The sequence below is a fragment of the Equus przewalskii genome, chromosome 32, assembly GCF_037783145.1.
Source record: "Equus przewalskii isolate Varuska chromosome 32, EquPr2, whole genome shotgun sequence".
Classification (NCBI taxonomy): domain Eukaryota; kingdom Metazoa; phylum Chordata; class Mammalia; order Perissodactyla; family Equidae; genus Equus; species Equus przewalskii.
Window position 1 is genome coordinate 12,589,291 of NC_091862.1, and position 24,605 is coordinate 12,613,895.

Genomic DNA, 24,605 nt, shown 5'->3' on the forward strand with positions numbered 1-24,605 from the left:
TTTAACTGTTGCACGCACTACGAATTCAGTCAGAAAATACCATCTGTTGTGCACCAGGGGCTGTGGGGCTGCGTGAGGAACAGGACAGACAAGTGTCCTGTCGTTATGGACCTTCTGCCCCAGTGACACTGGAGCTGAACCACAGACCAATAAATAAATACACAAAGGAGCAAACTATCAGGTAGAGACAAGCACTTGCAGAGAATTAAAATAAGTGACTTGGTGGCAGGTGGCTGGGTGGCTACTTTAGACTGGGTGGTCGGAGGCGGTCTCTTGGAGGCAGGACCTTGAGCTGAGATCCAGAGGGCATGAAGCAGCCCAGGAAAGACAGGATGAATTGCTGCCTGGAAAGTGTATGCTCGTGCCTGTGTGCTGCAGCAAAGCAAGCTGAACTGCAGACACTGCAAACATTTCCAGGGAATTCCTTGCAACCAATCCAAACACAGCTTTGGGAACGATTCAGCAGTCCTGCTGTGGTACTTAACCTGCAACGCCAATACAGCTGCGAGTAAAATGCCCCAGTCACAAGGAAACAGCCTTGACATCACAGCTGGAACCTCACCTTTCCTCAGTGGTTTCTTAGCATCCAAGTCTCCTGAGCTTACCTGATCTTACAACCAGAAATTACCTCCTCTAGAGCTGTCCTTCAGCAGGAGGTCCTAGCTGGTCTGGAGTTCAAGGATGTGCTCTAACAGTATTTGACATGGAAAGAGATGGAAATGAATGCTTCCCAGACTGCAACTTCTCCACCCAGGCTCCCAGAGAGGAGGGATGCATAGTTTCCCAGCATATCAGATCAAAGTGTGTTTGTAATAAGCCATTCAGATTTGGTACCCCACTGCCCGCAGGAACCTCAATTACCAGCACCTGAGGAATCCACATTGGCTTTTCCCACTCAGGTCCACAAACAAAGATCAGTTAACAGAGTTACATGGGCAATAGACACGTAAGAAATACAGACTGAAAGACAATAATTCTTTGAGATGTACAAGTGCCGTGAACTTACCCCTGGAGGAAGTGTGGATGGCACTTAGTCTAATCATTCATTTATCCAGAATGAGCTGGCTGAAGAGGTGACTTTGTAATTCAACCACAGAGCCCTGGCAAGAGAAAACAAACACACAGAGGTGGTGAGAAATAACTTTTCAAAATTAGAATTTTGTAATGAAAGCTCAATTTCTCAGCATTCTGCTATATCTTGGGCTTGATACGAAAAGGGAGAATCTGAAAGAAAAATCAAGGGTTAAGTGACTAATTATAAGGGAAATATGAAGGTCTTCCCACATTCTAATTGGAGAAGCAAGTCTACAGCTTCAGCCTATAACTTCGTATGGCCAAGTCATTTCATAGATAGTTCTATGGAGGGAGGGAAGGAAGGGAGGGAGAAAGAGAGGGAGACAGAGAGAGAGCAGGAGGGAGGGGGAGGAGGAAGAGGAGGAGGAGGTGATGGACAGTTGGATGGATGGATGGATACATGGATGGATGATTAGATAGACAGACAGAGCGAGCCTACTGTGTTCAAGCCACTACTCCAGATGCTGAGGATACAGCAGTGAATAAGAGAGAAAGTCTCTGCTCTCAATGAGCTTCATTCAAATGGGAGGAAGCAGTCAAATCAAATAGGTAAATAAACAAATAAGAAAAATATCCTAGAGTGATACATGCAATGCAGAGATGTAAAATAAGATGATGAGATGGTGAGTGACAAGTGGCTGATTTAAATTGGCAGATCAGGAAATGGCTCTCTGAGATGGCAACTAGGCTGAGATCTGAATGCTATTTCAAAGTTAGGGAAATGATCCCCCAGGCACAGGGACCAGCCAAGACCCCAATAAGAACCAGCGCGTTAAGGATAGTTATCATGGATTGTGGGGCAGAATCCAAATGCAAGTAAGTTGACTCAAAGGATCAAAATTTTGTTACTTATTAAGCAGGTGGTTTCTGGGTCCGTTCATATTATGGAGAATACTAACTTCCTCCTGTGTTTGATACGCTGCCCAGTGATATATCCAAACTCACAGCACCATTAGTCAACACACCAGAAAGTACCTCCCTTTTCTTTCATTACTTAAAATGTGAAACAGATTGCTGTCAGAGAGTGAGACTTGTCTTCTTAGAAGACATTATTTCACCTCTGCTATGTACACTAGATACTGTGTATGATAATAACTGTGTACTCTGGGTCACAGTCTTTGATAAAGAATCCAGACTTTGGAGTCAAAAGATCAGGGTTCAACCCCCAGCTTCCCCATGACCACCTGAGTGAGATCAGCCTGGTTATTTCAACTGTCTGAGCTGCTGGTTTCTTGAACTATAAAATGGAAATGATATTATCTACTTTGCAGGGTTATTCTATGTATTGAATGGGATAACGCACATAAAATACTTAATAAAGGGGTTGAAACATGTGAAATGCTCAAAGTAGCAATAAAGTATTATTATTGTAAACAGTCACTATTGGGAAAGGCACGATTAGAGCAATGGTCCACGCTACAGAAATACATGCACATAACCAGACAGAGCAGAGACAACAATTTTCATTTATAGGATCATAGAATATCCTCTGGGTGCACCTTCAAAAACCAGCCCAACTCCCTCTCTCTACAGGTGAAAATTTAAAGCTAAATGAAGCAGACATGCCCAAGGTGACATAACTGATTCAAAGAACATTTTTAGAAACCTGACATATTTGGTTAAGAATGCCTGACTTATAAGATAAATCCCACACAGACATAAATTTTTAATTCACTTTGTAACTATCCCAGTATGGACAAGAAAATATTTTCAAATGGTAGGAATGGGAAATTGAACAAGCTTCAGGGGACTCAAAGCCAAGAATTGTCAAATTTTACAGATGACCTGACAGATGGTTACTTACTAACCAAAACGAAAATATATAAGATCTACCACATTTTAATTTCTCCAGTGATAACAACAGATATTGAGTCTCAAGCACCTACTATGTGACAGAAGCTTTCCATACATTCATTCTGAATTTTTGGCCATTTTATGAGTGTGACAGTTTTTTATTCTCTATGCCTTTGCATATACTGTTCCCTGCTGGGAATGCCTCCCTGGAGAACTCCTAATTACCCTTCAAGACCCAGATTAAGTGTCTCCTCTTCTGTGAAGCCTTCCCTGACCTCCTACCTTCCATGAAGTGTTATCACTCTCTCCTTCACCTCCCCACTCTGGCCAGTATAGGCAACTGCATTGCAGTAATTACTTTTTCACTTATTTTCCTCCTTTACTAGATTTTGATTGCTTTGAAAGTAGAGGACTCATCTTACTTATCTTTGTTTTCCTGATGTCTAGCACAAGGCCTTACACACGGGTGCTTAATAAATGCATGATGAATGGACCAACAGAAGAACTGATGCATCAAATTGTTAACACAACATGATTTAATTTTAGACTAGCCTGCTTTTCCATCACATGACTATGACATATTACAAATGAAGGGGAAGTTACAGCTTATCTACTGTCATCGTTAATGTCATGTGTCAACTTGGCTAGGCTGTAGTACACAACTGTTTGGTCAAACACCAGTCTGGATGTTAGCATGAAGGTATTTTTAAGACGTGATTAACATTTAAATCACTAGACTCTGAGTAAAGCAGATTACCCTCGATAACGTGGGTGGGCCTCATGCAATGAGTGGAAGGACTTAAGAGCGAAGACTGAGATTTCTCAGTTAGGATATTTTTCTCAGGTTTGAAGAAGGAATTCTGCATCTAGACTGCAACATGGAAACCCTGTCTGACTTTTCAGCCTCCTGCGTTGCAGAATTTGGACTCAAGACTGCAACATCAACCTTTGTCTGAATTTCCAGTCAGTGGGCCTGTCTTATGGATTCCAGCCTTACCAGCACCCACAATAATGTGAAACAATTCCTTAAAATTTCTCAATAGATAGATAGATAGATAGATAGGCAGGCAGGCTCCTGTTGATTCTGCTTCTCTGGAGAATCCTGATTAATATGACCACTAATCATATTGAATTGAAATGATTTTGGGCAGGATTACAGAATGTTTAAGGTTAGGGCACACTCACTTCAACGCTGTTCATTTTGCCGATGAAGAAACCGAGGCCCAGAGAGGATAAACTACACCTGCCGCATAGACAGTGGCAAAAACTGGGACTGCAACTCAATCGCCAAACAACAGCATCAGCCCTGTTTCAGAACAGGTGACAGTGGTTTGTCCCAGTGACGGATCAGTGGTTGCCCAAAGTGCTCTTCCTTGGATCCTGGTGTCCTGTTCACAACATTTTCCACTTCCCGCGTGTATTCCAGGGCCACGTGAACAATTAACTTTCATCTAGTTGGAAGGACTACGACCCATTTTCAGCAAGTGGATATTCTCTCAACAGTGTAGACTAGGTTTAGCTGTCAACGAATGCCATGATTTAAGGTGAGTGAACAATGGGACAGGGGCTGCAATACCCCGTGACTATAGAAAGATCTAACGGGGCCCATTGTGTATTGAAGTCTGAGATTCAAGGCTGTGCTGGGTAAACCACACCTATAATAAAACTCTAGCATCTCTGTGTTTTTAGTCAGACCAGGAGTGTGCTTGCATCTATAACAGCACACAGGTACCATGTGTGGACAGAGTCATCAATCAATAGATTTCACTCACGCTCCCTTCAGCATGAAAACTAGCCAGGCCTGGAGCCTCTGAGCTTGCCTGCCACCATGACATCATTTTAATTCAACATGACTACATCTTACATTTTTCTCCCTTGAGTTCGGGATAAAAAGCCCTTCGATTTTACAGTCCTGACGATTCTGCCCCCACACCTTCCCTAACAGCTGAATGTAACTGGACCTTCAGCTACAGCACAGTTAAAAAAAAGGAAGGCCACACCGCAAGAAAGGCTAGCACATTAATCAATGTGGAAGCCTACTGTCGAGTCCTGGACCAAGTTCACAGCACCCAGTGTTTATAAAACTCTCAGTGCTGGGCGACACAGTGAGAGCCTGCAGCCTTCAACACAATTCCCAACGCAGGTCAAGGAGAAATTGCTGGGGAAGAGAAAGATAAAGTCACCACTTAACCCAAGCCCTTCCAATACGCCCCCTCCACCCCAACTAGGTAAAAAGAAGGCATTTCTCACTGAGAAATTTCTCTCTCAAATTCTCGCCTTCTTCAAATTAAATCCCCTTGGTAATCTCCCATCTCTCTGAATAAAAAACTGTTTTAAAGTTTCTGGGTTTACTCTAGCCTTGCTATCAGCTAGGCAGCTTATCAACTCAGAGACTCAACTCAACATCTGTAGTAACACTAGACAGAAAGTGGGAGGTTTTCCAGGAGCCATTTCTGTGGGGGAGAGAAATGCGACTCCAGTCTCCATTTACCCCTCGTGTGACCCGGGTGTGTACCACGTGACTGAGCCCCTCCAGAATCTCCGTTCACAGGTGGATTATTTATTATCTCAGTCTCTTGGCCATAGAGATGTCAGAGCCGTAACAAACAAAGCTCTCTGTGACTCTTCCTTGCGACATGAGGTAAGACGGATCATGATGTACTGTACGCCTTCATTAAATATCAACTGTCATCAGCCTCTTGGTGAAACTAACACACTGTGTCTGCACAAAGAGCTAATGGATCAGATGCTTAGCCAAAGAAGCAGTCTTCCTTAACAAAAGAAGACTGTAGAGATGCCCGGTAGACTATGGGATGTCAGAGAATCGATGACAAAGGGATGACTGATTACAATGAAAATAGGAAGTTTTAGTCTATCCCAAATGGCAGAGTTTTATACACACAGAGCACAGTACTTACTGCTGACTATGAACCAAGCTACAGCAAGGTCCTTGTTATTTATAAAATAGTTCATGTGAAACACCAAAAAAAAAAAATCAATGAACAGCTAGAAACAGAACAAGGCATATCCATATGGGCCACTGTATTCCCTAGGATGGCTTCTGTTTAGAATTCATCCTCCCTAGGATTCCTACAAAGTTCACGTATCCAGGGACAAAATTCAAGGATGCACAAGTTGACACAATTTAGCTTGAGTGCTTAATGTGCAGGACATTAATTAAGTTAATTCAATTCGATTCAAGAAGCATCCACTGAACATCTACTGTGTTCAAGGCATTATGTTAAATGTTGGGAATAGGATGGTGACCAAGAACCTGCCTATTGTCTCGCACAGCCTGTAAACAAGTAAGTCATCAGTCACAATGCAGTGTAGACATTGTGGTACAGAGGGCTAAGATGCTATGGAAGCACACAGGGGTGGCCCCAAGCCTAGTGTTAAAAAAAAAACCCAAAAGCAATAACAATGATGCCCACATCACAAAAATTACCTATATTCAGTGTCCACGTAGAACAGAATGGATCTTTCTTTACCAGGAAAGAATGTCTACATTTCTTTGACACTTCTCCTATGAGGGAAGGTGGGCCAATCTATGCTCCCACTCCTTGAATCTGCTTCAACCTTTAGGAGTACAGCCAACATGATACTACAGGATTTCTGTGTCCAAGTCAGAAAAAGCCACAAGTTTACACCTGCTTTTCTGGGGGCACTTGACCTGGTTTCCTTCATCCCTGTATCAACCTGACACCTATCGCCATATTTTCCAGGACATGAGAAGACACCACTAAGGATCTTATCCCATCACTTGCCAAGACAAAAGAAATTTAGCGTGTCTTAAAGCCACCACTGAATTCTGGTTTCTAGACTGAAGGATGACCCTCATCCAGTTGATCGACAGAACTCAGCGAATCACGGGGACTGACTTTCTTCACTAGAGAATTGCAATATAATAATTCCCTGTCATTTCTAAAACCACAGCATCCATTACCAAGAATTACATTAGGGGAGGCCAGCATCTCACCCCATTTACAATGCAGTGCTGGGCGTACAGAGAACAGAGATGAGTCAGGCAATCACCTCGTACGCAAGAAACTTAAAACTGTGTGGGCCCAGGAGACCACCTGGATGATCACAGTAGGAAATATCTGCTTTCCTCTTCTTCACCCCTGTGAGACGATCGTCCTGCCCATCTCTACTTCTTCTTCCAGCCCTACCAACACTGAGAACCATCCCATCCTCATACCTGGCATCTGTTCAGAGAGAGAAGAGGAGAGAAGAAAGGAAGAATAAGATTTATAAATAAACAAAACAGAACACTTGTGTATGAAGGGGTAGGCATTAAAAAGTAGCAGGGGCTCTCAATTACCTGTCTTTTTCGATCTCTCTTCATCTATCATATTCTCTCATCTGCTTAGTGTCACCGACACAAGCTAAGCATCACAAGGCTCTATGTTTATAATAGGCAAATATCCCACTTTAACAGCCAAAGGCGCTACTGAAGGAAATTATATCCATTCATTCGTTATAGGAACAGCTTACATGTGTACAATATTATCATTTCCTTTATCCCATCCTTAGATTAAATGAAGTATTCCTTTTCAGTAACTGAAGAAGCATGGGGATGAAAGAAGTAAATGAGATCAAGCGAGGCACTGTTGAATAACTATTAAATTAACAAATTAGCACAACACACTGGCTTATAAAGGGTGGCCCAAGCGACAGAACAAAACACAAGGAGAAGCTACTACAACGTGGATTCAAATGCTCCTTTACCAAAAGAGGGGCGGGGGCGGGGAATTGAAAGGCTCTATTGACCTTAAAATAGGAAATAAACATTTGTACATCACTTGAAAGGGCAAACACCAGGACATGCAAGTATAAAACTAACTCATCAACCACTTTTGTATCAGGAAGTGTTACAGGCTCTGAGCCATCTGTAGGGAATCACGCGTTAAACAGCTCTCAGCAAGCATCTACGGGACACACCCACCCACCTGGGCTGTGTGAGTGGTTCCCGGGATATAATCAGTGAGGGGACTCCCACCTCTGTCTCAGAGCTCAGCTGACTAAGCCAGACACATTTTTCAAAGGATAACTTTACCTCATTCCAAGGCTAGACATAACTCCTGAAAGGTAGCATATTATGGAAAAGAAATTTGTGAGTCTTTTTTCAGAGGATTCATTTATAAAGACAGGGCAACCGAGGATCTCTTTCACAATGCCTGGAAAGCAAGTAATTGTTGAATGACCATAAGGGAGAGAATGAGTGTATGAACGAATGAAGGAACAAACAAATATGATGCTAGTTATTTCTGTGTTCACAGCAGCAGATGAGTCAAGGATCCCTGGATTTCAGGAGAAAATGGAAAGATTTGTCCTCAGCTGTTCTAATACTAAAGACGGCCACAAAATGATACTATCGATGACTAAAATATTTCATCCTCCTAAACTTTTCAAAGCTGTCACATTTTCCCTTCCTGGAGACAGGATACAAGTTAATACTTTAATGGACAAAGAAATATTTTCTGCTGGCCCCGGTCCTGTGGACGCCCAGGAAATAATGATTTCAGAGTCATGAACTTAGCTGAGAAAATTCATGCCATAGAACCCACCAGAAAAGCAACCAGTCCATCCCATGCAAGGTTCATTTTAAGACTGCTTTAACTGTTATCCTGCCCTCTGGTGACATCTGAGAGTTCATCCCACGGCCGAGGATGTAGTTCGGGGCGTGAAACGTTATTTCAGACGCTATTTTTATAGCAACATATTACACAGCTCTTTAATGTCACTCTAACTTAAAAGATGCCATACTGGACTTGACACCTGAAGACGCCATGTTGTTTTTACCTAAACTTCTGTCCAAAATTAAATATTTAGGAAAAAGAAAACCTGTGGCTATACACTTTGCCCACAAAATGTATACTTTTACTTCTGAAAATAAAGATTTTGTAGGTTTTGTTGTAAATTCTCGTTTAAACACCCTTCATAAATGTTTTAATGTCCTCCTACTGACAAACAGTACGGGGGAGATAAAGAGGTACCAGCTCACAGAGAAGGCCCTTGCAGTGCTTGTGTCAACAATATGGAAATCAGAGACAAGATTTGGAATGATGCTAACAAATACAAAACCAAAAGCCACGGTACAGATAATGATGCCTTTCTGGAAAGTGAGAGAAACACTTGACAGAAGGCTGCTTTGGGTTTTGTTCATCAATTAATTTTGCAGAAAGGGGAAGGTGTGAGAGTTCCCAATGGTCAAACAGCTGTTGCTGTTTCCTTCTATTATTACGGGGCAAATCGAAATGACCCAAGAAACAAAACGATATCAGGAACTTTTTGAAGAAAGCAAAATGCTAGGATCCATATAAACTCAGCCTATAGTTTCACACTATATACATCTGAATCTCAGCGGTATTGACTGTCATTGACAAATATGTCATTCTACATTTAGTAGCATTTAAGTCCCAATTAACAGCAAGGTGCGATGCTGGGCACTGTGAACGCCTGCTACAAGGATGAATTAGACACAGCAGCACTTACCAAAGGGCCCAGAGTCGGAGGGGAGAAAAGATGGCAAAGACGTTATAAGTTATAAAAAGAGGAAAGGGAAACTGGCAATCTCAGATGGGAGCAAGACGGTGCTGTGAAGAAAATGCCAGAAATTTCCCTTGGTTTAAAAAAAAGAAAAGAAAAATCACCGAAAATCCATTAAATCTATCAGAAACAGAGATTTTCAGCAGCAACCACCACTAAGATCATCAAGTTAAACTAGAGGAGGATATATTTAGGATCCAGCTTAAAAGGAAATGAAGGGGCCAGCCCCATGGCTGAATGGTTAAGCTCTTGCGCTCTGCTTCTGCAGCCCGGGGTCTCACCAGTTCGGATCCTGGGTGCGGACATGGCACCACTCGTCAGGCCACATTGAGGTGGTGTCCCACATGCCACAACTAGAAGGACCCACAACTAGAATATGCAACTATGTACTGGGGCGATTTGGAGAGAAAAAGCAGAAAAAAAAAAAAAGGAAGATTGGCAACAGTTGTTAGCTCAGGTGCCAATCTTTAAAAAAAAGAAAAAAGGAAAAGAAAACATATCTTAAAAAAAAATTCAACCTCTATAATGAAACAGACTATAGAACTTCTAAAAAAGATTTGGAGGATGCGAGAAATCTATTTCCAAAGAGATAAAGGCAGATATTACACCTATAGATGAAAGCAGGCTGGGATCACGAAAGATCACCGAGGGATGACACCCACCCCAGCATCACTCAGGGCTCTGGAGCAGCTCCCAGGGTGGGAGTTCAGACAAGGACAATATGGCATCAGGCTGAGCGGAGCAGGACAGCCCTGCTAATGGACCTGGCCTTTAAGAATTGTCGAACTCGGATGGAGGAACCAAGAAGACCCTGAATTATTATGAATATTCTCATAAAGAGGACAGTATGGATTAAGGACAGAGAGACCAAGAAGCCTGAGAGCCGCACAGTCATGGAGAAGCCTCAACTGTGTCGGAGCATGGCGTGAAATGAGTGCAAAGAGAGAAGCAGATTGAGATGCCCCACTCTGGAGCCTCCTCAAGTCCAGGCCGTCACGTGGGCTGTATTCATTAGAAGCAACCTCAAAAGCAGAAGTCACAAGCCAACAATGAATGAGCCCCCACCCACAGGTACTACCCGTCACCATCCATCAATACGAATGAGCATTAACTATAAAGGAGTTTCTAATGATGAAAATCAATGGGAAATCCTACAGTGTGTTTGCAAAACAGAAAAGAGCTCATTCATAAGAATGCCGGAGTGCCCGGTGAGGAGTGAGAAGCAAACCCCAGACCTGCCCCTCGGTAATCCCAGACTCAGGGTCACTTATATGCTTCTCTAAACCTGATCTCCCTCCACGCAAATGGAAATGATTATACCCACCACCCGGGGCTGCTGTGAAAACAACATGAGAAAAGATCTTTAAATTATCCGACATACGGCTTATCCAAGTAAAGAAATGTTAAATAATAAATCTTAGTTCTCTCTTCTAGTCCTGGTTTCTGTAACCCCTGACTTGAAACGCAGGGTTTCTTCCACAGTGAGCAACACTAATAAAAACTCTGACTTATTTTTAACAAGCGCAAAGCAAGCAAGATGACTCAGTCATGCCCAGGCCGAGGCCAAAATGTCCGTTACTAACAAATAATGCAAAATGTTTTAAAAAAATGTATTTCTCTAGGAAATGACTACGTGGGTAAATTAAAGGGAAAAATGTAAATTGAGAAACCTACACAATTAGACTTGAAGATTATGTTTTAATATCTATAGTAATATGCTAAAATTATTTTCATAATATTCTAAAATCATTCATAATTAAATTAATTAGGGCATTGAGGCTTCCTTCAATCCCAGACAAGCAAGGGAGCCTTATGAAAAGGGAGGCTATCGTAGGTCTGTTTCTAAGTTTAACATAAGGCTAAGCCTATAGGATTGCTGTTTTAAGAAAAAAAAATTATCCATCACTAAAAAACGTACTCAGCATGCCTTAGGAGTCTACAGAATAAACAGCTTCTTGTCCTTTGGGCCCAACACACAATAAACTATGGGAATTGAGAAATTAGCATAAATTATGGCAAATTTGTTAAAAGTGAGTTCTGTGTATGTGAAATAAAAAGAATTTGGGGGCGAGAGATGAATTTCAAAACACTCAGTAGTTGGATGTGACTGAAGGTGTCGCCATGGTATATTTTCAGGATTTGGCTCTTCCTGTGACCATCCATCCAGCAATCAATCTCTCTGGGGACCAAATCAGCATCTATACCAATTAGCATCAAGTTAGTTACTACATCTAAATCACTGGTACATCCCTAACCAGCTATAATCACAGAACTGCCTCCGACTGAAAGTATGTCAGACCTTTAATTTTAATTACTTCAGCATGGAATGAGCACCACATTTCCCATAGGTATTTTATTACCTGTTATTTTATGAAAATGAATAACTAAAACTTCAATCAGAACATGGCTGTAAATGGAGAAAGGGTAGGGAGAGGAGAGCAACATAAATGTTTATTGCTGTTTAGCACGCGAAATGCACAACAGGGATGAAATCTAGGAAGGCAATTCGAGTCAAAATTTCTGGGCCCAGAATGAATGCTCCACTCCTTTCCCCCTCATAAACCACCCCCGGGGAACTCCAGCCCCCATGCCTCATCCCACAACCCAATAACTATTAATAACCCCTCAGCCTCTCACCTCCACTGCCGGCCGGCTCCAAATCTGGAACCCCATCACTCTCCTCCTGCCTGAGAGTCCTTCACTCCTGCCTCTCATAATTCCACCACACACATCCTCTCCTTCACTCTGCCTTTATACCAATGCCTCTGGCCAATCTTGTTCTTACTTGGTTCAAAACCCTAGGGACTCCAAAGTGACATTAGGCAAGGAAAGAAAAGGTAGGGTCATTATGTCCTCACTCCCAAGGAAACAGAATTAAAAAGACAAAGATGAAGGCTTTCTTCAACAGTTTTGGTTGTTGGCTTTTTTTGTTGTTGTTCTAAGCAGGACATAAAAAGGGCAATATTCTATTTAGCTCATCTTTAGTCTTTTTACTATAACAGAATTTGACTGCATTTAAAATAGTTCTATGATATTAAGCATGTTTTTGAAAATGTTCCGTATTAATTAGCCAGAGGATTTTTTTTTCATATTATCCAACTTGAATATCTAATTCACCCAGGCTCCCCTTACTACCTAATAGTATTGCCTCCCCAGAGTAAGGGTGGAGAGCAACCTGGAGGAGCTGGAGTCCCATTCCCAACCTGGTGCTTACTGGCATGGTGTCCCACCCTGCATCTACTGTCCTTGTCCAGAACTGGCCCCGCGCCCACCGTCCTTGTCCAGAACTCCCCCTGCACCCACTGTTTTTGGCCAGAACTGCCCCCGCGCTCACTGTCCTTGGCCAGAACTGCTCCAGCGCCCACTGTCCTTGGCCAGAACTGCCCCTGCACCCACTGTCCTTGTCCGGAACTGCCCCTGCACCCACTGTCCTTGTCCGGAACTGCCCCTGCACCCGCTGTCCTTGTCCGGAACTGCCCCTGCACCCGCTGTCCTTGTCCGGAACTGCCCCTGCACCCGCTGTCCTTGTCCGGAACTGCCCCTGCACCCGCTGTCCTTGTCCGGAACTGCCCCTGCACCCGCTGTCCTTGTCCGGAACTGCCCCTGAACCCACTGTCCTTGTCCGGAACTGCCCCTGCACCCACTGTCCTTGTCCGGAACTGCCCCAGCACCCACTGTCCTTGTCCGGAACTGCCCCTGAACCCACTGTCCTTGTCCGGAACTGCCCCTGAACCCACTGTCCTTGTCCGGAACTGCCCCTGCACCCACTGTCCTTGTCCAGAACTGCCCCTGCACCCACTGTCCTTGTCCGGAACTGCCCCTGAACCCACTGTCCTTGTCCGGAACTGCCCCTGCACCCGCTGTCCTTGTCCGGAACTGCCCCTGAACCCACTGTCCTTGTCCAGAACTGCCCCTGAACCCACTGTCCTTGTCCGGAACTGCCCCTGAACCCACTGTCCTTGTCCGGAACTGCCCCTGCACCCACTGTCCTTGTCCGGAACTGCCCCTGCACCCACTGTTCTTTTCCAGAATTGCACCCTGCATTTCCCTGTCCTCGTCCAGAGCTGCTCGGAGCCCCACTTCCTGTCTACTCCTCCAGTCTCTAACTCCCCAAGGCCCTGGTCGTGAGATGAACGTTGGTGGCCCCATCACCCCCTCTACTGACAACTCTCTGAGCCTCCAGTACTATTTTAAATAGCACTGGGATTAGGTCTGAAGAGAGAAAGTATATCGATGACAGTCTAGCAACAAACAGTCGCTTAGTTCCTTAGAAAGAACTTAATAAACATACAGGAAAAAGGCTTATTGATAACTATAATTTGAAGAGCATGTTAATAAGCTTACCATTATATTCAATTAATTAGATAAGATTAACACGGTTAAACCTTATACAGATACATTAAACTCACGGTACACTAACTATTTTACAAAAGACTAACTTTAGAAGAAAATTAACTCTGATAAGGACAGGAGCTCATGAAGAAGTTTGTCATCAGAAATCGTCTTTTGGTCAGAACGCTTGTATCTCCATCAGCAAATCAATGATAATATCAGCTATTGATCAGGTAGGCATTGATAGGATTTATGCAGCACCTGGTGTCATAACGGCACCGACAATACGGGATCGTACCCACGGTGAGTCGTCTTTCAGACATAAACTCAGTCTCTTGGCTCGAGTGTTGGTCTCCTAACAAGCTGTTTTGCAAACAGCACCTCAGGTCTTTCTCCATCCAGACTCACTTTGCATTCTCCACCTCCCGGCCTCAAAGAGATTTCGTGGGGACTGTTGATGTGTGAACGATCTTTCATCTTCGGGGATGAAAGGGGCTAATGAGTATTTGTGGGGAGCACTCCCACTCTGCCCCATGGGAAGGTTTGGAATTCTTCTGTGGGTGTGTCCTGCAGGTAGGAAAATGTTATGTTTGAAGTGGAAATTATGATAGACTTAATTACAGGGAGGGGGCATAGTTCACCGCTGAGCAGAGACCAGAGGCCCCTCCATTCTCCTTTTTCCTCAGCATCTACAGTCCGTGTGACCTCGAGCCTCACCTTCTTCTCTGGACGTCCAGGTTCAGCACACAGAGCCCCTGTGAGAAGTAGGGCTTCTACTCAGAGGAAACCAAACTGAAGTAGAAACGTGCATAATATGGCAATTACACGAAGTAGGACATGGCTATAGTCTCAGGCCCTCCCAGAGAAGTACTTAGTCTGAAACAGGAAGAGTACCAGGTACAACTAAAAATGGTTAACAATGCAATCTAATACAGGGTCTTTCTAAAGCCCTTTACTAAACTTTAACAGCAGATTTTACGCATGATAACTAACAACTTATAAGTGGTATCTTAAAGAAAGCTGATTTAGTTCCTAATGGTAAATATGGATTTTAATATTGCTAACAAAGATTATCATTTCTCCAGATTTTTTCATTCATCACAAAATCGAAAATAAGAAATGCTGTCTATGCAACTTCTTGAACCTCTGTACTGTACTAGATTCCTGTGATTCTCAGCTTCCTTTCTGAGCTCCTTCACCCACGCCCACCTCCCTCGATGTTCCTCAGCTCCAGGCTTGGTCCTCATCTCTTCACCTTCAACATTCTCCTTCTGGGTGACTTCATGGCTCTCACTATTGTGGATGATAATCAAGTCTCCATTTCCAGCTTAAATGGCTCTTCTCAGCTCCAGACCTACTCATCTACCTACTGGATGTGTCACCTCAAAATCAAGAAGACCCAAACTAAAGTTATTCCCAATCCTACTCTGCCCCAAAATTACCCAGTTCTGTGTACCCAAACCAGGATAATGGCCCCTCCATCTGGCCACTCTCACAAGATAGAACCCCATCAATCATCCTAGGCTTGCTCTCCTTTTCCTCATCTTGCACGGCGAGGTGTCAGTAAATCCTCTGGCTCCTACTCCCTCAGTATCCCCTTCACATGTGCCCCCTCTCCTTCACTGCACTGTGTTCATTCAGAGCCCAGGAGCTGATCCGAGCTCTGCCTCCACTGTTTCCTAGCAGAATATTTCCAGTCCTCTCTCCATCCACAAATCTCTCCTGCACAGAACAGCCAGAGGAAAATTCTGAAACACAAATCAGATTCTGTTATGCTCCAGTTTGAAATCTTTCAATATCACCCATCCCTTACAATCAAAAGTCCCAAACTTCTTTTCATGGCATACGAAACTCCACTGACCCTTCCACCTCCTGTCCCGCCAACCACTGATGTGAACTCCTTGCAGCCACAGCACACTGTGTGGTCCAATGCTCCATGCTGGCTAAAACGCGTGAATGACCTGAGAAATTCCTTGTCATTCTCAAGACCAACTTATGTGGTTCTTCGGAGATGACTTCCCTAATGTCACATAAGAAGGACAATAAATCTTTATCAGATATATCACTGCACCTTTACTTACCACACAACACAGAAATTCTTTGCTCATATGCTCACCTGTTTTACTAGGGCATAAACTCTGTTCTCTGAGTCCTTCTCCAGCATTCCTAACATGGGGCGTAGTAAAGACCATACGAGCAATGAGTGTTTGGTGAATGAACGACAATAATCAAATACGAGTTCCAGAATAGAGTAGTCCTAATGTTTAATAAATCCATTCTAAAATGCTGCTTCCACTTTCTTCCTTCATCCATCAATCCAAAGTTATTTCGGGTTCAAGTGTCCTCATCCTTGATGGAAATTCCACAGAGACATACCCCGAAGTTGTCTGGAAAGCCAATGTGAACCTATTCATTTCTATAACGCATAAACACATCTTTCCAAAAATATTTCTTATACATTCAAAAGCCCCAGCTGAACCACCAGGCTCAGTAGTCAAGACCCACATAAATAAACTCACTTTCTTGGGAAGAGAGTCCCCGCTCCAGCCTCAGGGTACCATCATCCTAACATAAACTTTCCTTTAAAAAACTAAGACAATCAATTTGCCCTAATGTTTTGAAAGGCCTTTGCCCTTAGTTATTTATCATTTCCCTGTTTTAACTCATCACAAGGAAATTTCTGAGGAACCACCTCAAAGTCAGGAAGGATACACTTACCAGAAACATTCTTTAACGAATACTGACTACATGGCATAGGATTTTAAAAATCAGCCAAAGTAAATCAAATTACAACTTAAAAAACAAATTGCTGTCCAGATAGCACATGGCAGAGCTGGGCAACACACAGTGTGACAAAACTCGAGGTACAGTTAAAAAACAGCAAGACAATTTATTTCTTCGATATCTCTATTGTTTCAATTTTCTTTACTTAAATAATAGAAGCTGCGCAGCGACTCAAAACCGATGACAAAGCAAATCACCTGACCTTGTTTCCATATTTTTATTTTTCTAATATATTTTAGCTGCTATACAGAATATTAGTGTAATGTGAGGTGTCTCGTCTATACTCAAATTACGGTGTACGACTTTCTAGGCCAGCAACCTTTGTCTATGCTTTTACAATGTAACTCCTCGTTTGTGTCCATTTCTTATTTTCTTCTGGTGTCTAACTTCAAACAGGGACAGACAATAACATTTCACCAAGATGATACGCAAACACATGCTGCTTTATAGAACCTTTGATAATGGTTTTCCCAAAGGTGTGTCATTATTTCCTTCCAGGGAATGAAACGCTAGCCATTCTCTGATTGAACTTGAATGAAACAATGGAAAACCAGTCTGTCATGTTTATTCACAGCTCCCTGTGGCTCTAAAGGGTTATAAGACACTAGGCAGGTACTTCTCACTCACAGAATTTCCTGAAGAGGGAAACGGAACCAAAAAGGAATTGCTTGCAGTTTAGAAGTCACCAGCAGAGAGAAAGTGCTCTCTGAGGTAAAGGGATCCTGGACGTAAACCCTGCCTCCACCACTTTCTTAAAGACGGCGGCGATGACCTACCTCACAGGGCTGCGGTGATTAGATGCTTCATGTGTATTAAAAAACCCAGCACAGACCTCTCCTCTGAGCTCCAGGCTGCCTACCTGACGCTTCCACCAGGCTGTCTCCAGGGCAATGAAAACTCAACACACCCTCACCCCCAGCCCACCTCCAAGGCCTGCTGATGGTTCCTCCTCCATATCTTCCCAGTGTGCCCACTTCTCTCCATCTCCCCTGTTGCCCCCTAGTCCACAACACCATCTCTCTTCTAGACTAATGCAACAGTCTCCCAACTGGGTTCCCCAAATACACTTTTAAAAGCCCTCTGGAGTCTTCCCAACACTCTTGGATGAAGACCAAGGTCCTTAATACGGTCTACAAAACCTTGCAAGTCAACCCTTACCTGCCTTTCCAGTTTCACTTTCTGCATTCTCCCTCTTTATGCTACAGCCACACTCTCTCCTGCCTGAGGGCCTTTGCACACACCGTTCTCTTGCCTAAAGCAGAAGGATCTTATCTATTCCTGACCCCACCCCAGCCTAATTATTGCCTTTCCTGCATCTCAAAGCTAGGTCAGGTTCACCTCTCATGAAAACAAGTGCCTTTTCCTTTTCACAGCTGAGATAGTATAGTTTTACTTAGGTGATTAATCAATGTATGTCTTTGCTACTGTAAATTCAAAGGAGGGCAGGGAACAAACAAATCTTACTCACTAGCTTAGCCTGATTGTTCTGGAAACAGAGCCTGAGATAAGGACTTGGTACAGAGGGTTCATTTGGGAGATCTTTGGGAGATCCTTCAAGGAGAAAACAATGAGAGAGAGTAGGGAAAGTGAAACAGGGAAGGAGGGAAAGCCAATATAAGGGTGTGTTACCACGGTCAACACCGTGGACAGCAGAGCGTCAATCCCATCAGGACCTCCTGGGAGCCATGCAGATGCCACCAAGAATTGTCCCTCTGGAAGAAGGAGGCAGAAGCATCTGTCCACCGGTTTCAGTCTCCCCCTAATTTAGGGGGCTATGCCCAGGGGTGTTAACTCTCCCACCTCCAGTCTGTGCTTGCACATCAAGTGGCCCCCCCAGCATTGGAGAACTGAGGCAAACAGCAGGGACAACACTGTCACCACAAAGTGCATCTGAAACCACACTGAACCATCCCTTAAAGCCGTGTCTGAAAATGGAGGCGGGTCATGAGGACGTGGCTCAGAGACCAAGGGCATCTGTTACACTCTCTGTTTCCCTGTGCCCAGGACAGGGCCTGGCACACCAGAGAACCCCGGTAGATAATAGTAGTGGTATGGTTCTCAAGGTCATTATCTTTTTCACATAAATGTAACTTCTTTCCAACAGCATTGGTGAAGTATTAATTAAAAAGTTTGGGAAAGGAAGGAAAGTTAATTCGCTATGATGTATGGAAGGTCTCTCCACAAGGGGCCCCTAAGGATTGGGGGAGAAGAGTTCCTACAATAACAAAAACAGTGTGAATGTTTATACTGAGATAGAGAAAACACTGATTATGTGCTTCATAATGAATATAGCTATACTTAATAATTTGGGCATGCATTCCCAAACATTATTTTGCCTCTAGGACATCAAGAAGTTATGTTTGGACACTGGAAGGCAAACATTACATTTATGTACAAAACAATTGGAGACCCAGAGAGAAAACAGCCTCAGGACATGAACTGGGTATAACCTCTTCCGAATCCTAAAGCTTCTGGAAACCCCATAAGATCATCATGGATGACGGTCAGAAACTAACCAAGCGTCGCAAAATGGGGCACTTCCATACAAAGCTCAGTTCAGCCAGATCTCTTAAACTTAAGGAATTTAGCCACTTAAGATTCATGGATTAAACAAAGATTTAGTGAGTGTTTATTACACCCACGGACATCACTGAGGTGGTATGGAGGAAAAAGAGAAACAGATTCAGTTCTTCTCATAAAAGGACGATCTAGTGCAATCCAGGACAGGAAGATGGACCTGGATACAGATGAAAATGTATGTTCGATGCACGTCTCTTCCATGTCACTGTAAACTCACAGGAGTGAAAGGCAAAATGCTATTTAAAAGTAACACTAACCATGACCACTTCTGTCGCCTGAAGAGGAAGCACAATGTATATCTGTGGACAGATCAATCTCGGTACTTCTCCTTTCCATCGAAAAGGATTGACGAAGGACAGAGAAGGGAAAGGCAGAAATGTGAAAGCCTCTCCCAGCTCTTCCATGTGTATGAAAGGTGGATAGAGAGTCCTCGGTCTTTAGCAGTCAACGGAGAGGAGCTCCAGAAAAGGCAACAGTCGGGAGATCCATGCCAAGTCTTAAGCAAGAGACAGGCCAAACAATACGGCAAGAGTTTGGGAGCTTCCAGCGCCTGTGGCAGTGGACTTCCTGCAGCGGGATGGCCAGAGGTCTCTAAGAACGGAGGGATGTAACCTTCCATACCAAGATGTTACACTGCTACATGCAAATGAGGCCGAAGTTAATATCCTCTGTGCCAAGTCCACAGTGAGTTCCCCACAGCCCAACTGGATCTTTAGGGTCCTGCTAAGTGGGGTCCTATGATGCTGTGGCTACACCATGCAGGGCCTTCTTTGATAACCGTGCAAATCCAGCAGGTTGCAAAGATCATAAATAGAAATACTTGTAAAGAATTAATCAAACATCTTTACTTCAACGTAACAGACATCAGGAAGGTATGCAAAAAAGAATTCCACCAATTTTTTTTAAGTTTATTGTTAAAATCTGGGCTTGCTTCCCATTTCTGAAATCAAAGTCTCTTACAAAGGATAAAAACTAAAGGGAAACCAGGGCCAAGCAGGAAAGACACAGCAGAAATATGAGGCAGGAGTCCCATAAACTCTAGAAGCCCATCCACCCAAAGCTTCCCCCACTGGCCTCCTCTGAGTCTGCCCACGCACACAACCTCCTCCCTGAGAAGACACTCTTCCAGACCAGAGACCACAACAGTGCACCAGCACAGCCTCACAGATGCGAGTTCCGCCCACACTCTAGGCCTTCACAGCCTTGGGTATAATGTGACGTGAACAATAAACAAAAAATATCAACAAAACAGGATGTAAACAAACAAGAATTGGACAGAGAGGCGCAAAATTAGAAACACTGAGGAGTCTTCACGGTGAGACTAAAAGTGGCAACAGGGGTGGAGGCTGGGAAGAGGGGACAGCGAGCGGGAGGGCAGGAGACACTGACTATAGAGTGGAGAGCAGCCCAGAACTACTTTGGATGGCACAAGGGAGAGCCCATTATTCTGGAACGGCTTCAGAAGGCGGCTGGGGTTTCCAAAGTTAAAGGCTAAAGACCAGCATTGGGACTTTCAGATCTGTATCGAATACCTCATCTCCAAACGACCAATACTGGGTTGGCCTACGCCTAGGGGTCACTGACACAACTTAGCAGCATGATCTGCTGCCAAATTGGCTTCAGTACCTGTTTCTGCCCCAATTTCAAACCAGAGTCACCAAGCCAAAAAAAGGAGCTGTTCCTTCTTTGCACTATGTCATTATTTTCATTCAAATATAAATTCACCCTTGAAAGCATAGGGAAGTTGTGGTTCATAATAAAAGTAAAAGGTTATTTTCATTTAAAAATAAGAAGGTCACATAGGAATAAGAGAAAAAAAAATGCACAATTATTTCCCCTGACTTATTTGTAGTAGAATTTCATTGCTTGAATATAAGCAAAACTAGAAGGAAATGGTTTAGTAGTGTGTACATGTGAACGAAACCGACAAATGTCAATATCTTACTCTGGAAAGGGGAGGGGAGAGAAGAGGAGGAGAAAGGAGGGAGAGAACAAGGCAGAGGGAATGAAGGAGATGGAAAGGAAGACAGGGTGACAGGAGGGAAAGGAAGGGAAAATGAAATAAGATGTTTATCTTCACTCCAGTAGTAACGACAGCTAAGGATACATACGTAACCTAAAAGAAAGATGCTTTGTTTCTTTTCAATATGCTTGCACACGAGTTACTAATCACGGCCATGGAGTGTAATTATGCAACCTAGTTTAATGCTTGAACCCTGTCAAACCTCCACCTGGAATTACTCTAAAGCATTTTGCCCCCATTGAGAAACAAAGAAACAAAGTCTCAGCCACAGTAATAAACCTCCGAGACAGATCTCACGCCCTCCCTGTGCCGGGCTCTTCTATTACATTCAGTTCAGGGCCAAAGCAAAAGTTCTCAGGAGGTCAAATATTCAAAATCCAGCCCAAAATATAGTCACAGTTCACAATTAAGGCATAGGCAAACCAGAGACATAAACTTATCAGGGTTCTACATTTTCAGCAATGCTTACGAGACAATAACACTTTTCTGTGAGTTATGCAATTTTCATGACCTTGAGCTGTAAAAGCTGGACTACAAGTCTCAGCTTTAGTGCTTAAAAGTAAGGGACTGTCCCTCATGTTATTTTACTCTAGCACTCACCAACAACATCCACATTCCTACACTGGCCCAGGAAGTCTTTTGGGTAATTACTGAATCAGCACAAAGTAAAAGGAGCTTAAAAGGGGTTTACAGGTAAATTGGTAGATTGTTAATACTACCCCACAATCGAGATGCTAAGCTACTTACTTATAGTCATAGTTATCAAGAGACAACTATCAATTTTCAAAGCTATAGGATATCCAGCTTTACACATGAGGCATATTCTGGTCGGTCTACCATCTGTCCTTCTAAGCTCCTCCAAAGTATGTCATGGGATAATCATTTGGGATTCCAGATGAATATTTGGCCATATTTATTCATCCATTCTTTCTACATAATTTCTGTCTTCTTCTCTTTATTGCTTTTATCCCAGGCTTCACTATCTTACATCCATATATATATATTGTTTATTTTTATACTCAATTATAACATACATGCAATAAATTACACAGATCATAACTATACCATTCCTTAATTTTTTTTTTTTTGAGGAAGATTAGCCCTGAGCTAACATCTGCTGCCAATCCTCCTCTTTTTGCTGAGGAAGACTGGCCCTGAGCTAACATCCACACCCATCTTCCTCTACTTTATATGTGGGATGCCTACCACAGCATGGCTTGCCAAGGAGTGCCCATGTCCGCACCCAGGATCCGAACTGGTGAACCCCAGGCTGCCGAAGAAGAATGTGTGAACTTAACTGCTGCGCCACCGGGCCAGCCCCATCATTCCATAATTTTTTACATTTTTTACTCATGTAGTTATCACCCAAATCAAAAACTTTGCAAGAAATGTACACGTAATGGTTCGTGTCCATACACACATATACACACCCATATCCACACCCAAACCCCACAGTCCATCCTTAGGATTGCATCAAAGCTGTGGAATAAACAAATAGGAAAGAGGTCGACCACAATATGACCAACTGCTAAAACACTGCTTTTTTAGTTGATTGTGGAAAAAATAAAGAATTTAAAGTATCATTTACAATTTGCTGCAGAGATCTTGTTACTACATTTCTAAGTCTTGAATCACTAGCCCTTTCATTAAATCATGCTGCCTTGCCACCAAATCTTAACCAGCTACTTTCCTTAAAAAATTGTGGTAAGTCACAGACTAGGAAAAGTACTTGCAAATCACATATCCAACAAAGGACCTGTATCCAAAATGTATATATAAAAAATTGTCAAAACTCAACAATAAGAAAACAAACAACCCCAGTTTTTACAATGGGCAAAAAGTCTAAATAAAAGATCTAAACATCTAAAATTCATCAAAGAAGATATATGGACAGCAAATAAGCACAAGACAAGAGGCTCAACGTTTTTAGTCATTACGGAAATGCAAATTAAAACTTCAAGGAGATATTGCTACACTATTAGAATGGCTAACATTTAAACAAATAAAATAATAACACCAAAAGCTGGTGAGGACATGGAGCAACAGTGGGAATGCAAAACGAAACAGCTACTTTGGAAAACGGTTTCAGTTTCTTCTACCATACAACCCAGCAGTCCCACTCCTAGGTATTTGCCCAAGTGAATTAAAAAACACGCTCAGGGGCCGGCCCCATGGCCAAGTGGTTAAGCTCGTGCACTCTGATTTGGCATCCCAGGGTTTCACGGGTTCGGATCCTGGGCACAGACATGGCACCGCTCATCAGGCCATGTTGGGGTGGCATCCCACACGGCACAACCAGAAGGTCCTAAAACTAGAATATATACAGCTATGTACAGGGGGGCTTTGGGGAGACGAAGATGAAAAAAAAGAAGAAGAAGAAGATTGGCAACAAATCTTAGCTCAGATGCTGATCTTTAAAAAAAAAAAATGCTCATACAAAAACCTGTATGCAAATATTTACTCATAATCACCAAAAATTGGAAGCAACCAAAATGTCCTTCAACAATCAAATGATTAACAAACAGTGGTATATCCATGCAATGGAATACTACTCAGCAATAAAAAGGAACAATCTATTGATTTGCCCAATAAACTGGGTGAGTATTACATGCATTGTGCTAAGTGAAAGAAGTCAGACAAAAAACAGGCTACACATTTTATAACCCCATTTATATGATACTCTGGAAAAGGCAAAATTCCAGGGAGAGAATCACTGGTTACCAGAGAGTAGGGTCCACACAGAGAATTTTAGGATGATGGAACTGGTCAGTATGGTACTGGGTAGGAGACACATGACTCTATGCATTTGTCAAAACCCACATAACTGTACACCACAAAGAGTGAACTGAACTTTATGCAAAATTCTTAAAAACCAATCAGAGTGTCCAGTAATGAACCAACAGAGAAAGAACTCAAGAATACAATACCATTCACAATCGCAACAAAAAGAATAAAATACCTTGGGGTAAATTTAACCAAGGAAGTGAAGGACCTATATAATGAAAATTACAAGGCCTTTCTGAGAGAATTGGATGACGACATAAGGAGATGGAAAGACATTCCATGTACATGGATTGAAAGAATAAACATAGTTAAAATGTCCGTTCTACCTAAAGCAATCTACAGATTCAGCACCATCCCAATCAGAATCCCAATGACATTCTTTACAGAATTAGAACAAAGAATCCTAAAATTCATATGGGGCAACAAAAGACCCCGAATTACTAAAGCAATCCTGAGAAAAAAGAACAAAACGGGATGCATCACAATCCCTGACTTCAAAACATACTACAAAGCTACAGTAATCAAAACAGCATGGTACTGGTATAAAAACAGATGCACAGATCAATGGAACAGAATTGAAAGCCCAGAAATAAAACCATACATCTATGGACAGCTTATCTTTGACAAAGGAGCTGAGGGCCTACAATGGAGGAAAGAAAGTCTCTTCAACAAATGGTCCTGG

At 42.9% G+C, this 24,605-nt stretch overlaps 1 protein-coding gene across 4 annotated transcripts in view; it reads right to left on the reverse strand.

The window, feature by feature from the left end:
• Positions 1 to 24,605, reverse strand: part of TIAM2 (TIAM Rac1 associated GEF 2) — a 234,327-nt gene that overhangs the window by 138,821 nt on the left and 70,901 nt on the right. For all 4 annotated transcript variants that reach the window (XM_070603135.1, XM_070603134.1, XM_070603136.1 and 1 more), the window contains exon 2: positions 1,007 to 1,100. The gene's annotated coding sequence lies outside the window, so the exon portion shown is untranslated. The remainder of the gene's footprint in view (positions 1 to 1,006; positions 1,101 to 24,605) is intronic.